Source organism: Poecilia reticulata, linkage group LG6, assembly GCF_000633615.1.
Source record: "Poecilia reticulata strain Guanapo linkage group LG6, Guppy_female_1.0+MT, whole genome shotgun sequence".
NCBI lineage: Eukaryota > Metazoa > Chordata > Actinopteri > Cyprinodontiformes > Poeciliidae > Poecilia > Poecilia reticulata.
Genome location: NC_024336.1, coordinates 11,137,978 through 11,157,951, shown reverse-complemented (window position 1 = coordinate 11,157,951; position 19,974 = coordinate 11,137,978). Strand labels below are relative to the sequence as shown.

Here is a 19,974-nt window from a genome sequence, read left to right as displayed (position 1 = left end):
TTTTCCCAACAAATTAAATGCTGTGAAGACCAACTGCTCCGTAGGGTAAGGAACAAGCTAGCCATGGTAAAGCTTAGGGAAAATGTCTGTATGTAGTTACTAAAATGAAAAGAAGTCAGTACAAAATCTTCAGTTTACAAAGCACTTCCCAGCTGTTCTGTGAAGAGTGTTTATTAGAAAACATTGGTGAATAAACAGCATTTTAAAGACCAAGAAACACAGGAGACAGGTCAGAGAGAAAGCTATGGAGAAGCTTAAAGCAGAGTTGGGTTATAAAATAATACCAAGCATCTACTAATACATGTTCGCCCACCTAGAGACAGGCTGGACCGCGTCGGCATTAATCATACAAGTAGCCGAAAGGTAAAGGGTCACTATGCAAGAACTGGCAAAGAAGAAAACCATGGCTCAAGAAAAAGAACAAGTCCCTTTGGCGGTTTTCACACAGGAATCATGTGGCACAAGGTGCTCTGGTCAAAAGAAGGCAGAACTGAACTTTTTGACCCACATGCCAATTACTATTTGTAGCAGAAAAACAAGACTGGATTTTACACCGAGCACACAACTTCCACAGCTACAAACCGCAGGCAAGAGAAACGCAGTGGACAGTAGTTGGAAAACTCCAGTGGAAATTGAAGTGGACAACAATGGACGTGGAACGAGTGCCAGCAGCCGCTTGAGCATGGCGAGTGACGTCTTGCTTGGACTAGTTTTCAACAAGAGGTGTGAAACCGTTAGTGAATACGGTTCAAATGATCCCAAATTGGGGTTCAGTTGTTGTGGGATGGAGGAAGAGCCAAGCCCAAAATATGTGGTGACATCCTTTGGCAAATATTTGACTTGGAAAATAAGTATGCTTGAGTGTGCACAGATGGTGCCAGGGCAATAACAGGTCATCACAGTAGAGTGATTGTCCAAATTCACTCTGCAAATTCCAATAGATTTGTTGCATTGTCCACTGAAGAAGATGTCCAAATAGTTAACATATGTAGCAAGCACCACCAGCTGCGTTTCCATTACAAATGTCTACATTACATTAGTGTAAAAAACACAATTTCTCATTTTTGATGTTTCCATTAAATAAGAAATGCAATTAAAAATCACACATGAAGAAGTTTGTTCATGCAATAAGACATTAAAAACATGCCACGACATCATCTACTACTACATGCGACTACTTCCTGTCTTCTTCGTCTTTGTGGTTTGCACCAGTGGCAGCATCCGGCACTTGATCATGTGACTCGTGTGAAGCCAAAACAAAAGTGTTTCCATTGCAGATTTGCAGAATAAACTTTGATACAGACAAAAAAGATTTTAAAAATCCTTTTTTATCTTTGGTTAAAAATCCAAGAGCCATTTGGACCAGTTGACCCTATGAAACATGAGAAAACATCAACCCGACACTAACAGACCTACAGCAAATTGGTATTTATTAAGGCCCTTTACCACATCCTCTTATAGTAGTAAGTTAACAAAAAATAAAACTCTAAACTCCATAAATAAATCAAACTAAATTGTTAAACTGACATATAAACATGTAATACAAATAATAAAAATGTAAAAAAAAAAAAAAGAATGCTTTGAACTAATATACATGTAAAAAGTTAAAAGTTTCTACATCTGACTTGCAGGATGGCAACTGAGACAAACTTTCATCCTCTAATCAGACAGGTTTTGATACAATGCACCCAAACTGTAATTATGAGTTAGTGAGAATTGCAATATTGCATTTCCACGCTGAAACTGCTTGGTAGTCCAGATCATCAAGTCATAAATATTCCACTGTTGATTTACCATTTCATCGCTGCTGGCAGATTTCATTGGCTGTAATAATATATGCAATATGTCCCTCCAGTGTTCTTGTTCCACTTCTGATTATGAAATACATTATTCAAGTAAAAGCTGATTTTTTTTTTCACAGCTTCTCATTATTCATGCAGACCAAGAGGGTAATCTGTTATTTTCTGACTCGGTCCTACAAGGCGGTTCAGTGTGTAATCAACGCCGGGAAAAGCAAAGTTAACAGTTTTGATTTATTCTGAATTTTCCCTCCATTTTCCTGATTGGCAGGCTATTGTGCCCAACTTAAGCACCTTAGCTTTGCTGAAGCAATTTAGCAGCATTATGACTTTGCATAAACCTTGAATTAAATGACCACATAAAGGTGTGTGAAGTTCGAGTTCAGAATTTGAATACTACTTTTTGAAGTTGCGGCGCTGAAAAGGCCTTCAAGGTTTTGTGTCTCGTATCCATGGCGAGTTGTTTTTTCCTGACCCCGGAGGTTAATGAACAAGTCAAGCCTCTTAAGGTCATGGAGTATTTGTCAGAAATATGGCTTGTTAGGCTGATGTTCAGTCACGCTGCTCTTGCTGTGTGTGAATATTTATGGTGTGTGTGTGGTTTTTTTTTTATTGCATCGATATTCTTCTATGGCTCTGCGCCTGGAAGTTTGTCCCACATAATCAATTTTTTATTTTTTATTTTTTTGCTTTCTTCGCCTCAGCAACCACAGTGAACAATCTCAATCCAATTAGATATCCTGAATTAAGAATCAGTTCTTGATTAAACAAAATAGATTAAATATCATATTAGGAAGTTTTCAAAGTTTTTTTTTTTTTTTCTATTGGCTTTTTTTTTTTCTTTGCTTCGTTTCGTTTATTTCTCATGTTCTCTGGTACGAATTGTTCAAAGCCAGCTCGGTTCTGTTTGTTCTGTTTCAAAGCCGCACTGCGGTGCTACATTTAGGCATTAAGAATTTATTTACTCATGAAACAGAGGCGCTCGAGGGTCTGTGTTTGATGCTGATGAAAAAGGAAATCTGAAGAATGGTTGAGCCTCATTGACAGACTCCTTATGAGACGCTGCGGCATGAATTACTCTAATTTTTGTGACAGGGCACAGTGTGGTGTGAACATCCATGCTCCTGTTCTGTAAAAAAAACAAAAAAAAAACATATATTTTCCAATCTGTGCATTGCAAACTAAATCCCTCAGTGTACAGTATCTGTAGAATAGCATGTACATCTGTTGCCGTGGCGAATTGTCGTTGGATGCGGACCGCTGAGGTAACTCTGCCTCCATTTATCCACAACGCGGGATGAAAATTAAAGATTTAGCCGCAAGTTTCTCCATTTCAGCCAATTCCTGGCACGCGTTATTTTGATATGTGTCATTGGCCGCTGTGTTTAATTGGGAGCTGTCTCCGCAAATATAAGCTCAGGCGAGAGGGATGGGCTTGACAGCAAAACAACATTTCCCCACTGGAGAGCAAAAACCTGCCACTAATAAAAGATGTGATCGGCTCTTTTGTGTGTTTTCGTATGACAGACCATTAGTCTATCTGTCTATCTATCCTAAATTACAGGCCATGCAATCAGGGGAACACAAATTCAAATTTCCACATATTCATACATTCATATTTTCAGCATATAATTAATTACGCCAAGGCAAATTCATATGACATTTTAAATACAAGATGTCAAAAAAAAAAAGAGAACCACAAACTGTGATGCTGATCATAGCCCAGCGGGGTCATATATATATATTTCACTGCCAGAGAGCAATAAATACAAATAAATCAAAATGGAAAAAAAAAGTGTGTTGGTCAATGGCAATAAACAAACTGCTGATTTAATTCACACAGCAGCAGCTCATATAGATGCTTCTGCAGTGAGTCGAGTGATTCATAGAAATAGATAGAATATGATGGATTGTGAAACAGAAACACTGTACTGTTGTGTGTTTTTCTTGTGTTTAAGTAATAAGTAAATTACTTGCATGATAAATTCAAATGAGCTCAATAATTTCCATTTTCATGACAGTTTGTTCTTTTGTCTCTCTCTCTCTTTCTACCAAAGAAATAGGAAAGTGGCATAAATGAAGTAAGAAACGTACTAATTGGTAGCAAGTCCGACTTCCTCCCAGCTCCGACATGTAAGGTGAACTTTGTGTTACAATATGGCCGCTCCTCACGTCAACAGCTGTGGTGGAAATAAGTTTATTTTACAAGACACACATGTTAAAGTTTGTCTTAAGCCAATGTTACGTGCAGCACCCGTAACAATAAACTCAGCAAATGAAAAGTGGTGTTTTATTATGGAACATAAAGTTAAAATGATGGTTGTAAAAGCCATAGCAATCAGTGTTTATGGGCATCACCATGTTGAAATTTCGACTTCTGGACCAGAACGCTGTTACCTCGGGTCAAACCCGGCTCAAGTTCCCACTTCCCAGGTAACTGGAACGCAGTTTGGATTAGATGGTTTCCATTTTTTAAAAATATTTCTGGCAGACACATCGGATTATCTCTGCAGATATTCGTGGGTCGTTTCTGTCAGGCTTCAACTTCTGTCATCTTTAAGATTTCTGGTTAAGTCAGTAAACTGCTTTCTCCTCACACACGTCAGCACACATACACACCAACTCAGAAAATATGTAGCATACGGCAGTACTTTTTTTTTTTTCTTTTCTTAAATACAAACCAATACATTTCTAGTTAGAAGAGTACGTCTGCTTCTCTAAAGCTGAGATCACCTGCTGATGCCACATGTTATTTTCCTTATATATGCTGCTGTCTTACAGTCTCTTTGTTCTCACTGTTCTGTCACGCTCAAACYAAACACACCCACACAATCACAGATTCCTGCAGCCTCCCGGTGTTTCATAGGGTATGTAATGGTGGATATGACAGTAAAGTCTCCAACTAATCTGCTCTGTGTTTCTGCAGCTTGATAATGAACACCTGTGGAAGTTTCATTATTTCTCSAAGATTACAGAAAATAATTGTCTCCAGGGAGTTTTTATAGAAGAATTTCCATTGTTATATTTTAAGGCCTGATGTCGGATTCATAAAAAACTAAAACATTATCTTGAGCCTCCTTAATGGGTTTTTATAACAGTATGTGAACAAAATTAAGAACATATATTTTAAAAGGCAGACAGTAAAAGTACAGATATATTGATGTAAAAAATTGGGCCAATGTCAATATCAGATATTAATATTGCTGTTATAACCGATATTTACCGATATTATATTTTGCTACGGTTTTGATACCTTTGGAAAAAAAGAAAAAAGAACAACAAAACAACTAGAAACAAATAGCAACATGAAAACTAATGTAGGTTGTAAATATGGGCCCTGTTTTATCTATGGACAGAGACTGCTATGTTAAAAAATGACTAATATCATGGGGTGCTGTGGTGGCGCAGGGGCAAAGCACAACCCATGTATCGAGGACTTAGTCCTCATGCCGGTGGTCGCAGGCTCGATTTTTGGTGCATGTTGTCCCCCTCTCTCATAACCCTCTTTCCTGTCAAACTACTTTCAAATAAAGGTCACTAGAGTCAACAAAACCTTTAAAAAATGACTAATATCGACCGATATCAATGTTGGTACAGATATATCGTGCATCGCTTTTGATTTTTTTCTTGCTGAATAGATGCTTAAGTCTTATTCACGATGCTTACAATCTAGCATCTTCTTTAAGGCAGAACATTTTAATTCAATCAATAGTCTATATGTTCAAATAATCAAAACATTGTTGCACAGCACTTTAAAACCTAACAGGACAGAAGCAGTGCACGCTGAAATTCCCATGTCTGATTCTGAATGCTAGTTGTCTTTATGAGCTGCCATGATTCAACTGGTTCCTTTCACCTGAATCTGTTTTATTGGCTTTTTATAGTGCATTCTTCCCCATTTTGTGCTTTTTATCTTTCTGCCACTCAAATGGGCAACCTATGAATACTAAGCCATTGTGAGAAGATAGTGATGATGGCACTATTCCTCTTACTTACCTAAACATGAAATATGGTACGTTTATTAAAAAATAAAAAAATCATGTTTGTTAAACTGTCACTATGTCCTAACAGTATATGAGACAGAAATCTTGAAATTTTGAGCTCCTCTCCTTTCTCTCAGTGCTAACTAGAAACAACCAATCAGAGCCAGGAGGCGGGTCTTAGTGTTGTCAATCATGCCCACTCTCTCCCCCCCCCTGCTCTTTGCTAGCCTGCAGCTGCTCCCTGGCCACCGATCACAGCAGATAAACTATTTTGCTGGAACGCCAAGCTGTTTCTCCATTGTTAGCATATGTAGCAGCTAGCATGATTGACAGCCCTAACATCTTCCTCCTCACTCTGATTGGTTGGTTTCCTTCAGGAGTATTACAACATGATTATACTTCACCTATCTCACTATATCACGACATGGTGACAGTTTTAATAAATATGTACAAAACATATTTTCTCATAAAAGTTACATACTGTTACTTTAAATGGATATCGTCCCCTGGCCCAGCTATTAACCCGTACCTCTTTCAGTTTCACATGCATGTATACTTCTCAGTACTAACGCATACTCCTTTAGCTTTAACTGAACATGGCTCTAAACCCAAAGGAAAGTGAAAGAAAATACATAATTACAGCACTTAACCTGTTCAGAGAGAGCTGTTAAATACAAGTCAAATCAACTCTGGAAATTTAAAGCCAGTGATGACCATCTGGGGATGTGTAGTCTCATATTGAAATGACATTCAGTGCTTCACACTGGAGCCTTTGTGTATTGACAGCTTATAATATAGCAGACAGTGAAAGGTAACACTAACATCACTCACAAGAGAAAGTTCAGTCTCTTTTTTTGTTTGCTATGGTTAGGTGTTTTCTTCTTTTTTTTTTCTAAATTATTCTACTCACTGAAAGTTTCCGATTTGCATTGGCAAAATTAAATTGCCAGCCTCTTGTTGCAATACTAATTCAGCCCCAGAGTTCAGTGCGCACAAAATTGGTTTCCAGTTCTAACAAGGTGCAACTCGGTAACAACACCAGAGACGGAGACTGTGAGACTTTAGTAAGGACCTGGTTATATTTAGCTCTTAATGATGGAATAAAGAAACAAAGAAAAAAAAAACAAGACAAACTTCAAGGTACATGTTTGTGGATACCGACTAATTACTGTGGACACATGAAGGTGGCTTCCCTCTCCCTGCTGACTGCTTCAACACGACCTTGCTGCATCAGAAACATATATTTTTTAAAAACGGCTCACTGAGGGAGTAAAGTAAAGATTGCGGCCTTAAAAGCCCCCGAGCAGCTGGTCCTCCAGGACTCCTCCATATGGATCCCGAGGGTCGGTGTTATTTTCGCATTTAGGCCCGACCGACGCACTGAGGGAAATTAGAGTTCAGCCCACCAGTCTGTCTGCCTGCCGACGAGTCCAGTGAACTCCTAGCAAGGATCCGTCCCGGCTGTAGCCATAGCAACAGGCGAGATCTAATGCACTCTGCTTGAGTTGGCCAGGTGGCAATTTTATTGAAGAGAACTTCCTCGCACCTTCGCCAAGTAATAAAAGGGAAAAACATCAATATCTGTATCTGCACATACCCACATATGCCTGTATTTTGATATCTGACTAAACCATTGATTTTGTGCAGTTTGTGGAACTGTGCACTTCACAGTGATGATTTTCAGCGGCTCGAGCCGTCTGCTGTGGCGATCTGTATATATTTCTTCTTTTCTGTTTCCAATTTGTGCACAGTGAGTTTCTCATTCCATTAATGCATTAATGCTTACTTAAGCTAAAGACTAAGGCAAGAATTTCAAAGTAACTCACTTGCGACTAATAGAAAATAGAGCTAGTTGCTCTTTAAAGCTGTACGTAAAGAGAAACTGACCCACAAATAAGCTCTTCATTTTGCTGATAAACTGTGTAAATAGGTTTCCTAGAGTTCTATCTTTATGTTTCTGTGTGAATTTTGACACTTTTATGCAATTTGTTAAGTCCAACATTATTTGACCTAAAACCGTCTCACTACTGGCCTCTCTGGTCAAAAGGTTCTGAGGCAGTTGAATTTTCCTATTGGTTGCAGCGGTATGGCTTGGTACAACTTTGTCAGTTCTGGTATAAATACTATAAAAGCTGACGATTGCTGAAGGTATGGTGTTGAACGAATTGGCTGGCTGCAGTGCCGAGGAAGCAGGAGAAGCTAACGGCGGCTAATGGCCACTGTTGCTACTCGCTCAGGACCGACAGGCTGCCTTCAACCGAGAGTTTTGCCACAAAAGTCTCCAACAACAAAGAGAAAGACTTGCTGTATTTATTACTAGTTGTTGTGAAAAAAAAGTCACTGGAGGAGACTGGTAAATCGGTAACCATAACGATAAAGTGGATACATTGACAACAGCGCTTCTTTCATCCTGATCGCACCCTCACTCGACCGTGACTCTTGGCTCCGCCCACTTTACTGGACTTTTTCTAATTTTCCAAAGAAGGGGGTTTAGCTTTCAAAGGAGGGTTGTTCAATGCCGTCCAGTGACACTTAAAAAATGCCAAGGTCTGCCACACCTTGTGCCCAATAAATAGTTTCCATAGCTACACAGATTTGTTCTCTCTCTCTATTGAACATAATACTTCTAGGTTTGTGATGCTGCAAAAAGTGAACACATTTCTCTCTTAGCTACTTCTATCTGAATTATCTATAGTTAAGAAACTGTATGTTCAAAGTTTATGGATACAAAAGCAGCTGTTGCAGAGGAATGCCTACCCACAGGATCTTTGAAATAAAAGATTTGGAGAACAATTGGTTGCCTCTTTAAGGAGGAAATGGCCTGGTCATGACTTGGCTAAACTCTTCATGGCTGACAAGCTGAACCACCTGTTTAAAAAAAAAAATCATCCCGAATGTCCCAGTTTCCTCCGTTTTGTGGAAGAGACAATGGGACACATGAGAGGCTGAACGTAAATGCTAGAGACGCAAGAATGGGTTATTCTGCCGCCATGAGATGATTACAAAACAAGACGAATCAGATCCGATTTGACAATGTGATGGTAGACGTAGTCGGGATTGTAGTTTTATTAGAAGGGGTTTAAATGTTCCTGGTAGCCGTGTAACTGCAAATCGATTCGCTCTGACAGCCGAGTGACCGTCTGAAATGCTCAAAAGACGTAAGCGGGGAGTAAAAAGGTTCAGGGACAGATTTTTGTAAGCAGTTTCAGAACTTTCTTCATCTTTGACTGAAATCCAGAGACTTGGTTTACTTTTCTGTATTCCTCTTTTCTCCATTCCACATGGAAATCAAATCTCAGAGGTTTTGTGGCTCCTAGCAGAAAGGAGGTTATGTTTTGAAGCTTGGGCAGAGAAGAAAAAAAAAATCAGTTTTTTAAAGGAACCAGTCTTCTCATGTTTGTTGCTTGACATGCACATAAAACCAATCCATGAATAAAAACACCGACGGTGAAACTTTCACACACTCCCGCGCTCAGAACACCGTTTGCAAATGTGAAACTCAAGACTACTAAAAAAAAAAATCGTGATGCATTTGCATAAATCATTGTCATTACAATCGTCTGCCTTTCTGATTTCTGCTGTCGGTGACACGGTGGCGTGACAGCGTGATGATGCCAGACTCTGGGGAAAAAAATCCCACCTTCCATTCATCGGTGCCAACATTGCCAGCCCAGTTTTAATGGTAATCAAATATTAATGCTAGGAATTTGAAAGGGTAATTAGACGTGCTGTGATATGGCCTCACCCTAACCTCACCACCTGTCAGTCATGTTTGCATCTGTCCTATTTACTCAAGACGTCGTGAAAAAAAAAAAATGAAATAAAGAAATTCTTCTATCTTGAAAGAAACCAAAACGGAAAAGGTTTGGTGAAGAGACAGAGTGCCGGTCAGAAGTTTACATTCACAAATTGCTTCATTCAAGTTTGAATTTGATGCATGTGCCGTATTTTCCGCACTATAAGGCGCACCTAAAAACCTTCAATGTCCTCAAAAGCCGACAGTGCGCCTTATAACCCGGTGCGCCTTATATATGGACCAATATTGAGCTACAACAGGTCTAGCAACTAGAGTAAGCAGCTGCCGACTTCATTTTTGCCCGTAGAAGAAGAAGCGCGCGGTGCATGCTGGGATAGTTGTCAGAATGCTGGTTTGTTAATAAAGTTTGACTGACCTATCTACCTGCCGACCTGATAATCAAGTCGTCTGCAGGTCAGTTAGCACCACGTTCTCCACCAACATGCTGTGCGCGAACGAAGAAGGGTGACCATCATCCGGCCACGCCCCGGCCCAGTCGCGGAAAGCTCTCCTCGCCGACCCGAGTCGAACTGTTTTGTTGACATTCTTTATGTCAACAAAGTGGCTTTAGACATTCATCTGGGGTGCTTTGACTAGGGTTACCAAGGGACCAGCCCCTATACATTTAAAGCCAGGGGTCGGGGGAAGAGAGACAGAGACTGCGGCAGCAGCGTGTCGGTTGGTCTGTGTTACCCAGAAAGCAGTTAGGCGAAATATCACAACACCAACACCGTGAGTGAAACAATGACTGAGGCAGCCTACTATATAAAGTACTCGGGGACCATTTCTTTATTATTACACGTCCACATTTGTAGAGAACGGAACAAATCATGTCCTGTATAGGTTTGATACGGGACGGGTGGCAACCCTAACCGTAGCGTCTATTCTATGCGCCTTATAATGCGGTGCGTCTATTTTAAAAGTTTTAAAACTTTTAAAATAGAACTTTTAAAAGTACTTTTAAAATAGTTTAAAACTATTTTAAAGTTTTAAAATAGGCCATTCATTGAAGGTGCGCCTTATAATCCGGTGTGCCTTATAGTGCGGAAAATATGTTAGCTTCAAATTTCAAGTCATAGTCTATACAACTAAAAAGCTGATTTATTTCAGTAACTAAATTCACAAAGTAAACCCTTAGTTTCCCCCAGAAAACTTGTTACATCCAGTGGTTGGGTGCCAGGACAGTCATTCATCCAGCCTGTCGTGTTATTGAGTTAACTAATGTTATAGTTGAAAGGAAATTTGAAAATATCACTTGATAATTATGTGATATTGGAAGACTGAAGATTAATACTTGAACATCATCAACTATAAAGTCTTAAAAAATGCAAACATTTTAAAAAGACATAAATAAATAAGCAATACTTAGCCTGGTGGGGACACAAGCAAAGCCTGGTGGCCCGCCAGACTTATAATACACCAGGGGAAACCCTGAAAACATATTATGTAGCTTAATTATAGAAAGACTAATGACTGTAAGAGCTTTATTGTTAAATTGTGATCATTTTCCTCTTAGAAGCAACATTTAAAACTAGAATACTACACCAAACCATTAAAAAATTTCAATTTTTAATACAGAAATGTGGAATTAATGAAAAGTAGGTTTAATAACTCCCTTAAGGTTGTTATTTTGAACAGGTAGTTTTTATTCTTATTGGTGGTAAACGTCTGAGCCTGCTCACATAATTGAAACCCTTTGTGAGTGAGAGCAAATTTCCATTAAACTCAAAATTTTGCACCAATCATAAAAAAAAGAAATCATTGAGGTTCTTTGCTAATTCATCATTCCACTACGAAAAGAGAACAGTCAAAATGCATAATTACAGATTCAGAAATAATATGACAGCCTGGCGAGTAAGTAAATGTTTTACCACCGCTTGAGTTAAACGTTGATGCAGAAAATGTCAAGTAATATATATAAAGAATGGGGTTGCAATTTAAACTTAATTTAATCAGTTAAAAATTATATAACTTTGCAAGTTGATTCTCTGTTCCTGGCACTAACTCGTTAAAGCTGAGGTATGTAACTTTTATAAAGTGTTTTTATTTTTTCATATTTTTTGAAACCGTCACCATGTCGTGAGAGTCTGAAAAAAAAAAATCAAGCTGGTCCATGTCCTCCCAGTTATCCTTTTGTCTTCTGAAGAAATTCTTCGCTCCTAGTCAAAATCAACCAATCAGAGCCGGGAAGAGGGTCTTGGTGTTGTCAATCAACCTCGTAAGCGCTGCCAAATGTGTTAATGGTGGAGAAACAACTTACCATTCTAGTCTGCTGTCATCGATGGATGCGTTAACTAACCTTAGCATTCAGCATGACTGAGCATGATTGACAGCGCTAAGAACCTCCTCCTGGCTCTGATTGGTTGTTTCTGACAATCACAGCCATTATTTTTGGCTCTGGTATTTTTGTACTTTTGGGAAAACTGGGATAAGGCAAAGGAGCTCAATTTTTTTTCACAAATTATCCATCTCATTTTATACGGTTACAACATAATAATTTCACCAAATGTAGCAATATTTTTAATGAATACGGCTATCAAAATTGTGGGAAATTAAGAACATACTCATATCATAATGTTGGTTCTAAAATCGAAATGGAAAGATTTCCAAAATGACACACTTTCTGGTCAGTTCTGCTCGTGACTTCAAGTTTCCCACAAATACCAACAACACTCACCCCAAATCGGTTCTGATATCCTGTTGTAAATCAAGCGTCTTTAAATCTCAATATTTTATTCTTACAAGTTGCACTCTGTCACAAGATGTGGTGCAGAAAGAAGCATTGGCATCGGCATGGTAACGGTTACAATAAAAACTACCTGTTCAAATAAAGACTTTGCTTTTCTTTTTCTTAGTCCAGTACTAAAGACCATTTCTGTGCCCACATTATTCACGTTGACTCTGCAGCAGTACCTGCCAAAGACCTAGACGTGAAACACCGGCAGCCTATTGATCACAGCGAGATAACTCAATTTCTCAAACAAGAGATGGAATTGGCTAGTTGCACAATTTCATTTTATCTACTCTGCACAGCTCTCTACTGTTTCACAAATGGTCCACATGAGCATAACAAATGCTTGTCAGCTGCAACGAACATTGTGTTAAAAGAAGCTAAACTGCTTTAGTCAATGAGAAACAAGAATACACCGAAGTTGAATGAGATAATCCCCACTAATCCTCCATGTAAACGGCATCATTTATGTACATGTAAGAGGAGAAAGGAAAAAAAAAAGAATATGATAACATGAAAGGAAGAACAAGTTATGATCCCAAACGATCAATATGTAAGGCTTTGGGAGCGGACAGGAGCGATTTGCTGTGTTTTTCCTTGTAACGGTGATGGTTTAAAAAAGTGGTTTCCGAAGAGCTTAATGCATCTGCCACTGTGATTGCGGTCCGTCTGCTGGGCTGTCTGAAAGCCGGCTGAAAAGCTGCCGCCGTTCAGAATCTGTTACTGCAGCCGTCTCAAAGTACAGCCCAAAATGCACAGCTTTTTCAGACATCAGATGTCGTAATCATTTACGAATATTCAACAGTATAAACAACTGATTATTTTATTAGGTCTTACTGGTAGACTCTAAGAAGCGTATTTGGGCTGTACTTTATGTTATGGACTTGTTAACATGAATCTCTCTTAATTCTTTTGGTTTAGCTTTGACAACTTGCTTGTTTGTGTTGAATCAACATAAAAGTTACACATTTTCAAAGGAACTTTTTACATAGACTTCATTTGAAAGAATTAAGTTCAATGCTGCGTTCGTATCCTTTGCCTGACGTCATGAAGCGCCACGGTCGGGACAGATCCTGTACCGACCGTGGTGCTGTGGTGGTGCAGGGGTTTAGCACAACTCACATAAGCAGACATTAGTCCTCGAGGCAGCCGTCGCAGGTTTGATTCCAGGCCTGACGACCTTTGACGCATGTCTTCCCTCTCTTTCATTACCCGCTTTTCAGTCTATCTCCTCTCAAACAAAATCCCCCTGAGCCAAAACACACAAAACATTTTTCAATTGGCTTCTTTATTTGAAGTAAACAATGATTTGAGTAAGACTGACATTTGTCAAGTTAAAATCAATTTTCCCCAACTACTTGTCACCAATTGAAGCAATTCAATGAAGTTGATTCAACTACCTTCTTTTTTCAGTGTAAACCAGTGTTCATCATTTTCAAAGGTGATCCTCAGCTTAGAACAAGACAGTTTTTTTGAGGTTACCATTTCCACTTCAACTTTTCATCACACAAACTCTCGTGACCCTTCTGGAAAATTAAAGCRGTCGTCCAGCCTTAGCGTTGATGCCACATTGTGAGAGACATTGCTTCTGCGTGCCTCAAACGACCTGCAAAGTTCAAAGACAGAAAGACTCTTTGCCTTTGCCATCTGGGGGGTCAATATAACGTGGACGTCTGCCAGAAAACAACATGAAAGTCGGACTTACCCGCTGATTTAGAATTTCTTAGGTTATCGGTCCTAAAGGTTACACTGATCAAACGGCGTTGAATGCAAATACTTTTAGATTTGTCTCTGGTGTTAGGATTCTGCTCAGCAGAGTTAAGTCTTTGTAAAGCCAAGGTGTTATCAGACTGCTGTTGATGCCAGAGAAGTAGGTTCTGGCAGCAGTGGCGAAGCCGGACCTTCCAGGCTTAATTATTTCACACATTTCGATGCTACATGCGGGGTGTGAGGTGCAGGAGCGTGTCGAGCAAGCACGTCTAAAGCTCACTAATTCCCCTTAATTGCTAGTGGTCAAGTGTAACTCGCTGTGAGTTTTTGAGCTTGTGTAGCAGTGCGACAGCGGAGCCAGAGAGTGATGATGACTCATCACATAAAGGGCTCAGTCAGTGCCTGACCTCCAGCGAGGCCTGACCTGCAGGATGACACACACACAGTTATAACACTGACTCCAGAGTTGCTGCCTGAAGACGAACGGCTGTCCAAACGCTCCACAAAGTGCACCGCGAGATAATTAGGAAATAATGCACTGATGCTGAAAAGAAAGACAGAGGGAACTTTTGGGAATCACTTGTAATTACCAGCTCTCGTCTGTTTACACGACACATTCATTGCTTCTGTAATGACTGCATACTGTACACGGCCCAGCCCTGGCACACATGGGAGGTGTGATTTAGATTGAGGCAAAACAGTTTGTTGATGTCTGTAAGTGTAACTTTAATATTTAATTTAAACATTCTCTATGCAGGGGCGTCAAACTCAGTTTCATTTTGGACCGTATCAAAAATCTGAACGCTCTTAAAGGGCCGGTTGTGCCAGAATGTATTGATAAAACCCATTAAACTGCTAAAATAGTAATAAATGGCTGTTCCTCCAGGATTTTACATTTGTTTTTAAGTTTTTTGTAATCAAAATCACATATTTTGTGGTGCCAAGTTAGAAATATTTGTAAGGAAGTTTTGTGATATTTACGGTAATGTATGACTTTAAATGTGACTTTTTAATTCCTCGCTGTAACTGTAACTTGACATCAAGCAAGGCTGAGGCAGCAGTCAACTAAGCCCAATGTTTTTGATGAATTTTGAGAAAAATTTGAAGTAAAATCAGAAAAAATTTGGAGATCCGTTGATTTCATGTGAATTTTGCAGAAAATCTGGAGGGACTTACTGATGTCATTTGGAGCTCAGAGGGCCACATAAAAAGTTGCCGGGCCAGATTTGGCCCCCGGGCCTGGAGTTTGACAGATGTGCTCTATTCTATTCAGAGAAGAAAAATAATATTTAAGAAGATCCAGATTTTCTACTGCACCTCTACATCCAATATATTCCTCAAAAGTATTGATTCTTTTTAAATCTGGCTTTACCCCACATTTTATAATGCTTTTGTGAACTTTCCACTTTACCTCTAATCACACAAGTCAGTTCACCTTATGTCCTTTTGTTTACAGCAACACACACATTTGTTTGCACACACAGCCATAATTAACCATCAATGTGTTTCACCTACGCTTCTTTCCTTCTTCAATTTAAGAACGAACACAACCCAGCTACACGTGTCCATTTGCAACCCGCATATCATGTTTATGGATTCACACTTGTGTACCTTGCATCAAGTCTGTATTTTATAAAAGGAGAGAAGAAAATAAATATGAAGACCATTATGAGGGCGAATATGCCCTGCTGTGTATCTCAGCTTAGCTTGGAGTTGGCCTAATTACAAAGACAGCGGTTCTAAAACCCCCGTCAAGCCCTCTCAGCTTTCATAATGTATTCATGATGGGGTAATTCATTTTTCTTCACAGGAGCTTCTACCCATCTGAAACTGAATTCAACCAGCATCTTTTTTTTTTTCCAAACAGGTGCCTAATGAGACGTTCAGCAACCAAAACTGGATTCACGTGTTAGGAGTATTCTAAGGGCCGAGACAATAACGAACGGCGCTTTGCAACAGTGTTTTGTAGTTTGTCATATATCAGACCTATGTAAGTTATGAGAAAGTAAGGAATTTGAGCACCTTTTTTTTCTCAAATATTGCTAAATAAAATCCACTGCAGATATAGTCTTAGATAGTGTTTATTTCAGTATAAATCCATCTGTTCTGGCCTCTKAGGTTTGTTACAGGACATAAGTGAACAAAAAGCATCACAAAGAAAAATCCTCGGTGGTCAGAGATAAAGATGTGGAGACGTTCCTAATTATTTAGTCCACTGCGTTCTGGTGGGTTCATTATTTGTGTTGCGCAATGGTCTCATGTTCTCCTTCGAGCTGAAGATGAATGCTACCTGCTATTAGCATTTAAAGTGTGGGATCACTTTAAATGAAAGAGTAAAGACAAAACAGCTCAGTGCATGTTCTGCAAAACGGAATTGGCATTTCACAACGGCATGTCCTTGAACACCTTAGACGTTGGCGTCCACTTGTAGCGTCAAGCTTATTCGTAACGGCTAATGGGTGATGGCTTTGTTCCCTTTGCTAAATCATATTGCATTTTAATGAATAAACCATTTTCTTATTTAAAAAAAGAAGTGAACCGATTTCCACTTTTGTCTTTCACGTAATTCTTCAACTAGCTTAACACTTGTGTGGATTTAGAGCACCGCTCAGGAGGAGAGCAACAAAACACGAACTAGGTGAACAGGGTATGAAGCTTCAAAATCTTTAAATAGTGGATTTACTTAAAAGAAAACTGCCAAAGGAGGAAGTGGATTTTAACTTTACGTAAATAGTGTACAACACATAAATTGTTGGCAGAAACTAATAATGAAGCTTTCCTCCACAATCTTTGGCAAAAGGAAAACTGTGAAGGAGATTCGTGTCATAACCTTAATATAGACAGGAAAAGATCCAGTTTGAAAATTGTCAGTCCATTTATACGTTCTGGGTTTTTCTAAGTTGCATCATGATGGTTAAAAATGAATGACTGCTGATATTCAGACTGCGTGCCCTTAGCCCCCTGCCCATCCCTCCTCTAAGGGATCTCATTGATTTCTCCGAAACATGGCTGAGAATTACAATCGTTCTCCGGAAAGAAATCGCTCAGAAACGTGTCAAGACGGGTGAAAAATCGTCCGCCTGCCAGTGCTGAGCTTAGCCCACTGGGGAACCGGAGGCGGCACACAAAAGGCCGCTGCTGTTAAACTTCAACTCAAGGAGAAAATGTAGATTATGTCCGACTACACAGAATGTGTCACCGGTTACCTTGGACAACCGATGTTGGCTGTTTGGTTGTGATAACAGAAATTGCCCTGGAGTCACTCACCACGGCATTTTAAAGCACTACTGAGGATGTTGCATTAATGAACCTGAGTGAGACGTGTTATTTGGTGACGTCGCTTTCAAGCAGAATGGCCGGCATACATTAATGAAAATGCATAAAGTATCCTCCTACGAAGCGCCAGCATGAAAACACTCTTTTAGCCATGCGGTCCTCTAAAGGCCGATTAAATAAAGCCCTTTTTTGAATAAGCTGCTCTGTCACATCGCCCTTGCTGCTGAGTAATACCACAATCACCGTGGATATTTCAGTTATTGTAAATTCTATTATCACTGCAGGACGTCCGATTACCTCCCAGGCCTATTGTGCCATGTCAAGCTACTAGTATACAGATTACAGCACAGGATGCAAGGGATCCAATTACTCTGCAGTAATCTGATGTAATGAAATAAAAATAACCATCATGGAAAAGGCAAAGGCAATCCGAAGGGGGCAGAGGGGCTGGAGTTGAGGACGTCTCCCTTTTCCGTTCGACTTGTTGAAAAATCGTAATGGATGACTGCCTTCATCTGCTCGCTGCGTAGAATAATAATAATAATAATAAAGATAATCTAATAATGAAAATAACAGGGCTTTCTGCAATACATCAAACGTGGGGAAGTTGTAGGTTTCGAAGTCAGCCGAGCCAGCGGAGACGGGGCTGGCTGAGCACAGTGATCGATTAGGGATTTTTAAACACTCCTCCTGGTGAGCTCTGCCGCGGCCAAAAGAGCAGCTGGGGTTTTTCCCCCTCCTTCTGCGAGAGGGGGTGGAGGAGGGCCACAGATGGCACGGACCCTGCAGGTCAAGCGCTATTCGAGGATGCAAAGCGAGAGTGAATGAGTGCGTAAATTAATCCTGGCCCCTTGGACTGCGTCGCAATTTAGTGCGAGGCGCTCCACAGTAAAAAAAGCCTCCATGTTAAATCCATATTATGTATGACACATAAGCTATTAAAGAAGAATTCGCAGAACTACAACCGCTCCGTCAGCCGTGGAGGAACGTTATTGCTTCTTATTGATTCAAAATACACATATCACTTCACGCACGGCTCAGAAAATAATAATGTTTACCTCTGAGATGACTAAATCGCGGCGGAGAGAGATGCTTCCTTTCAGGCTCTACACCAGACCTCGTCGACAGGGAAAGGAAAGAGGGCTGACGTGAACAGAATCTGAGGAGAGAAATTGTAGCTTTGTTTGTTTGTTTCTTTTCTTTTTTTGACAAGTGGAGCACATTAAACGTCAAAAAGAACCAAAACAGGCATAATTAAAACCGTTTGTATCGAGCAGAGTTAAACCAAGTTCAAACCAAAGTGGGAAAAAAGGGACAATCAAACCTGCAGTGGAACTCTGTGACGTATACATTAACAGGAAAAACATGGATCAAGAAGCAAAAATTGAAGTTCTCCCCAAAAAAGTGTTGGAAAAAATGGTATCAGAAATTCACATGCATGAAAAAAACCAGCCTCCACAGTAACATGGTGTATTGAAGTTTAATTTACTGAAGGGAAGAGAAGCATCTTCAGGCTACTGTCAATGTTCCTTATCTTACCAAATATGTTGGCTTATCTAAAAACGCGTTGGTCCAAGACATGAAGAAATGCAGCATGTATTCTGAAAATTAGAAACTTGTTATACCTTATTAGTATGTATTGTGTGTGGCGCATCCCCATTTCATATAATGCATTTGTGTTGGGATGACGGAGGGCAAAAGGTCTCAGTTCTCTCCCGATGCATATCTGATTGCATTTGCTGATTGCATGACAATAGATAGTCTGAAGTAAATAGCACTCCAAAATCTCCTTCCTACTCATTTAATACTTTAGCATCAAAGTAAAATCAAGAGCTACTCCCGATTTTAGGATATGTAGAAACTAGAAGTGTGCCGATCGATCGGCCACAGATCATAATCGGCCGATTTCCGTGAAAAAGTGAATGATCGGTGATCTCCGATCAGTCTCTCGTTGTCAATCACCTGCATCTCATTCGCAGCCTGCGCGTGCAGCGGTTTCCTCTTTCCTTCACACTGCGCAGGCGCACGGCAACAAATCCCAAGCAATATGGTGTGGAACTATAGCGCTGAGAGTGAAAGGGGAAGTTTGCGTGTCGCGGTGGAAATTTACCTCGGGGGTGAAGCACGTCAAAATGGATCAACACAACGAATCTAATGTAACATTTAAAAAACAAGCACTTGACGGAGTTTGGCTACATCGAGGCTCRACGCAGGAAAAAARGACATCCGGCCGGTAAAGCAGCACACAACTACCGACACTCACCCGGATTAGCATCACGGTCAGAAAGCTAAACAAATAACCTGAAAAATAATGTAAGTATTCGAGCTGGTGGTGTAAGACGCAGGTTCTGTTCTAGTTGTTGAACCGCCGCTAAGCGCTACTGGTAGTAATATTTCACAGACGTAGCGCCGTTTTTGCTCCACTTGGTAGTGAACTCTCACACCGAACCTCTGCTTAAAGCTGCAGCACTAACTTTAGTAACTTTAAAAAAAAAAGGAAAAGATTTTAGATATGTATTAAAACTTTCGCTCTCCTAACACTAGACAGATAATCTCTGAAAAAAATAATCTATCTCCTCTGCCTCCTCTTGTGTTCTCGGAAACAACCAATCAGAACCAGCATTAATCAGCTAGCCACTGAGAAACAACCAATCAGAGCCAGCATTAATCAGCTAGCCA

General features: G+C 39.9%; 1 long non-coding RNA gene across 1 annotated transcript in view; it reads right to left on the bottom strand.

The window, feature by feature from the left end:
• Window positions 1–19,779, bottom strand: part of LOC103465944 (uncharacterized) — a 33,832-nt gene extending 14,053 nt beyond the window's left edge. The window contains exons 1-2 of the long non-coding RNA XR_533882.1: window positions 18,620–19,779; window positions 18,354–18,454 (exon numbers count right to left, since the gene is read on the bottom strand). This is a non-coding gene — a long non-coding RNA (uncharacterized LOC103465944). The remainder of the gene's footprint in view (window positions 1–18,353; window positions 18,455–18,619) is intronic.
• Window positions 19,780–19,974: the final 195 nt, after the last annotated feature.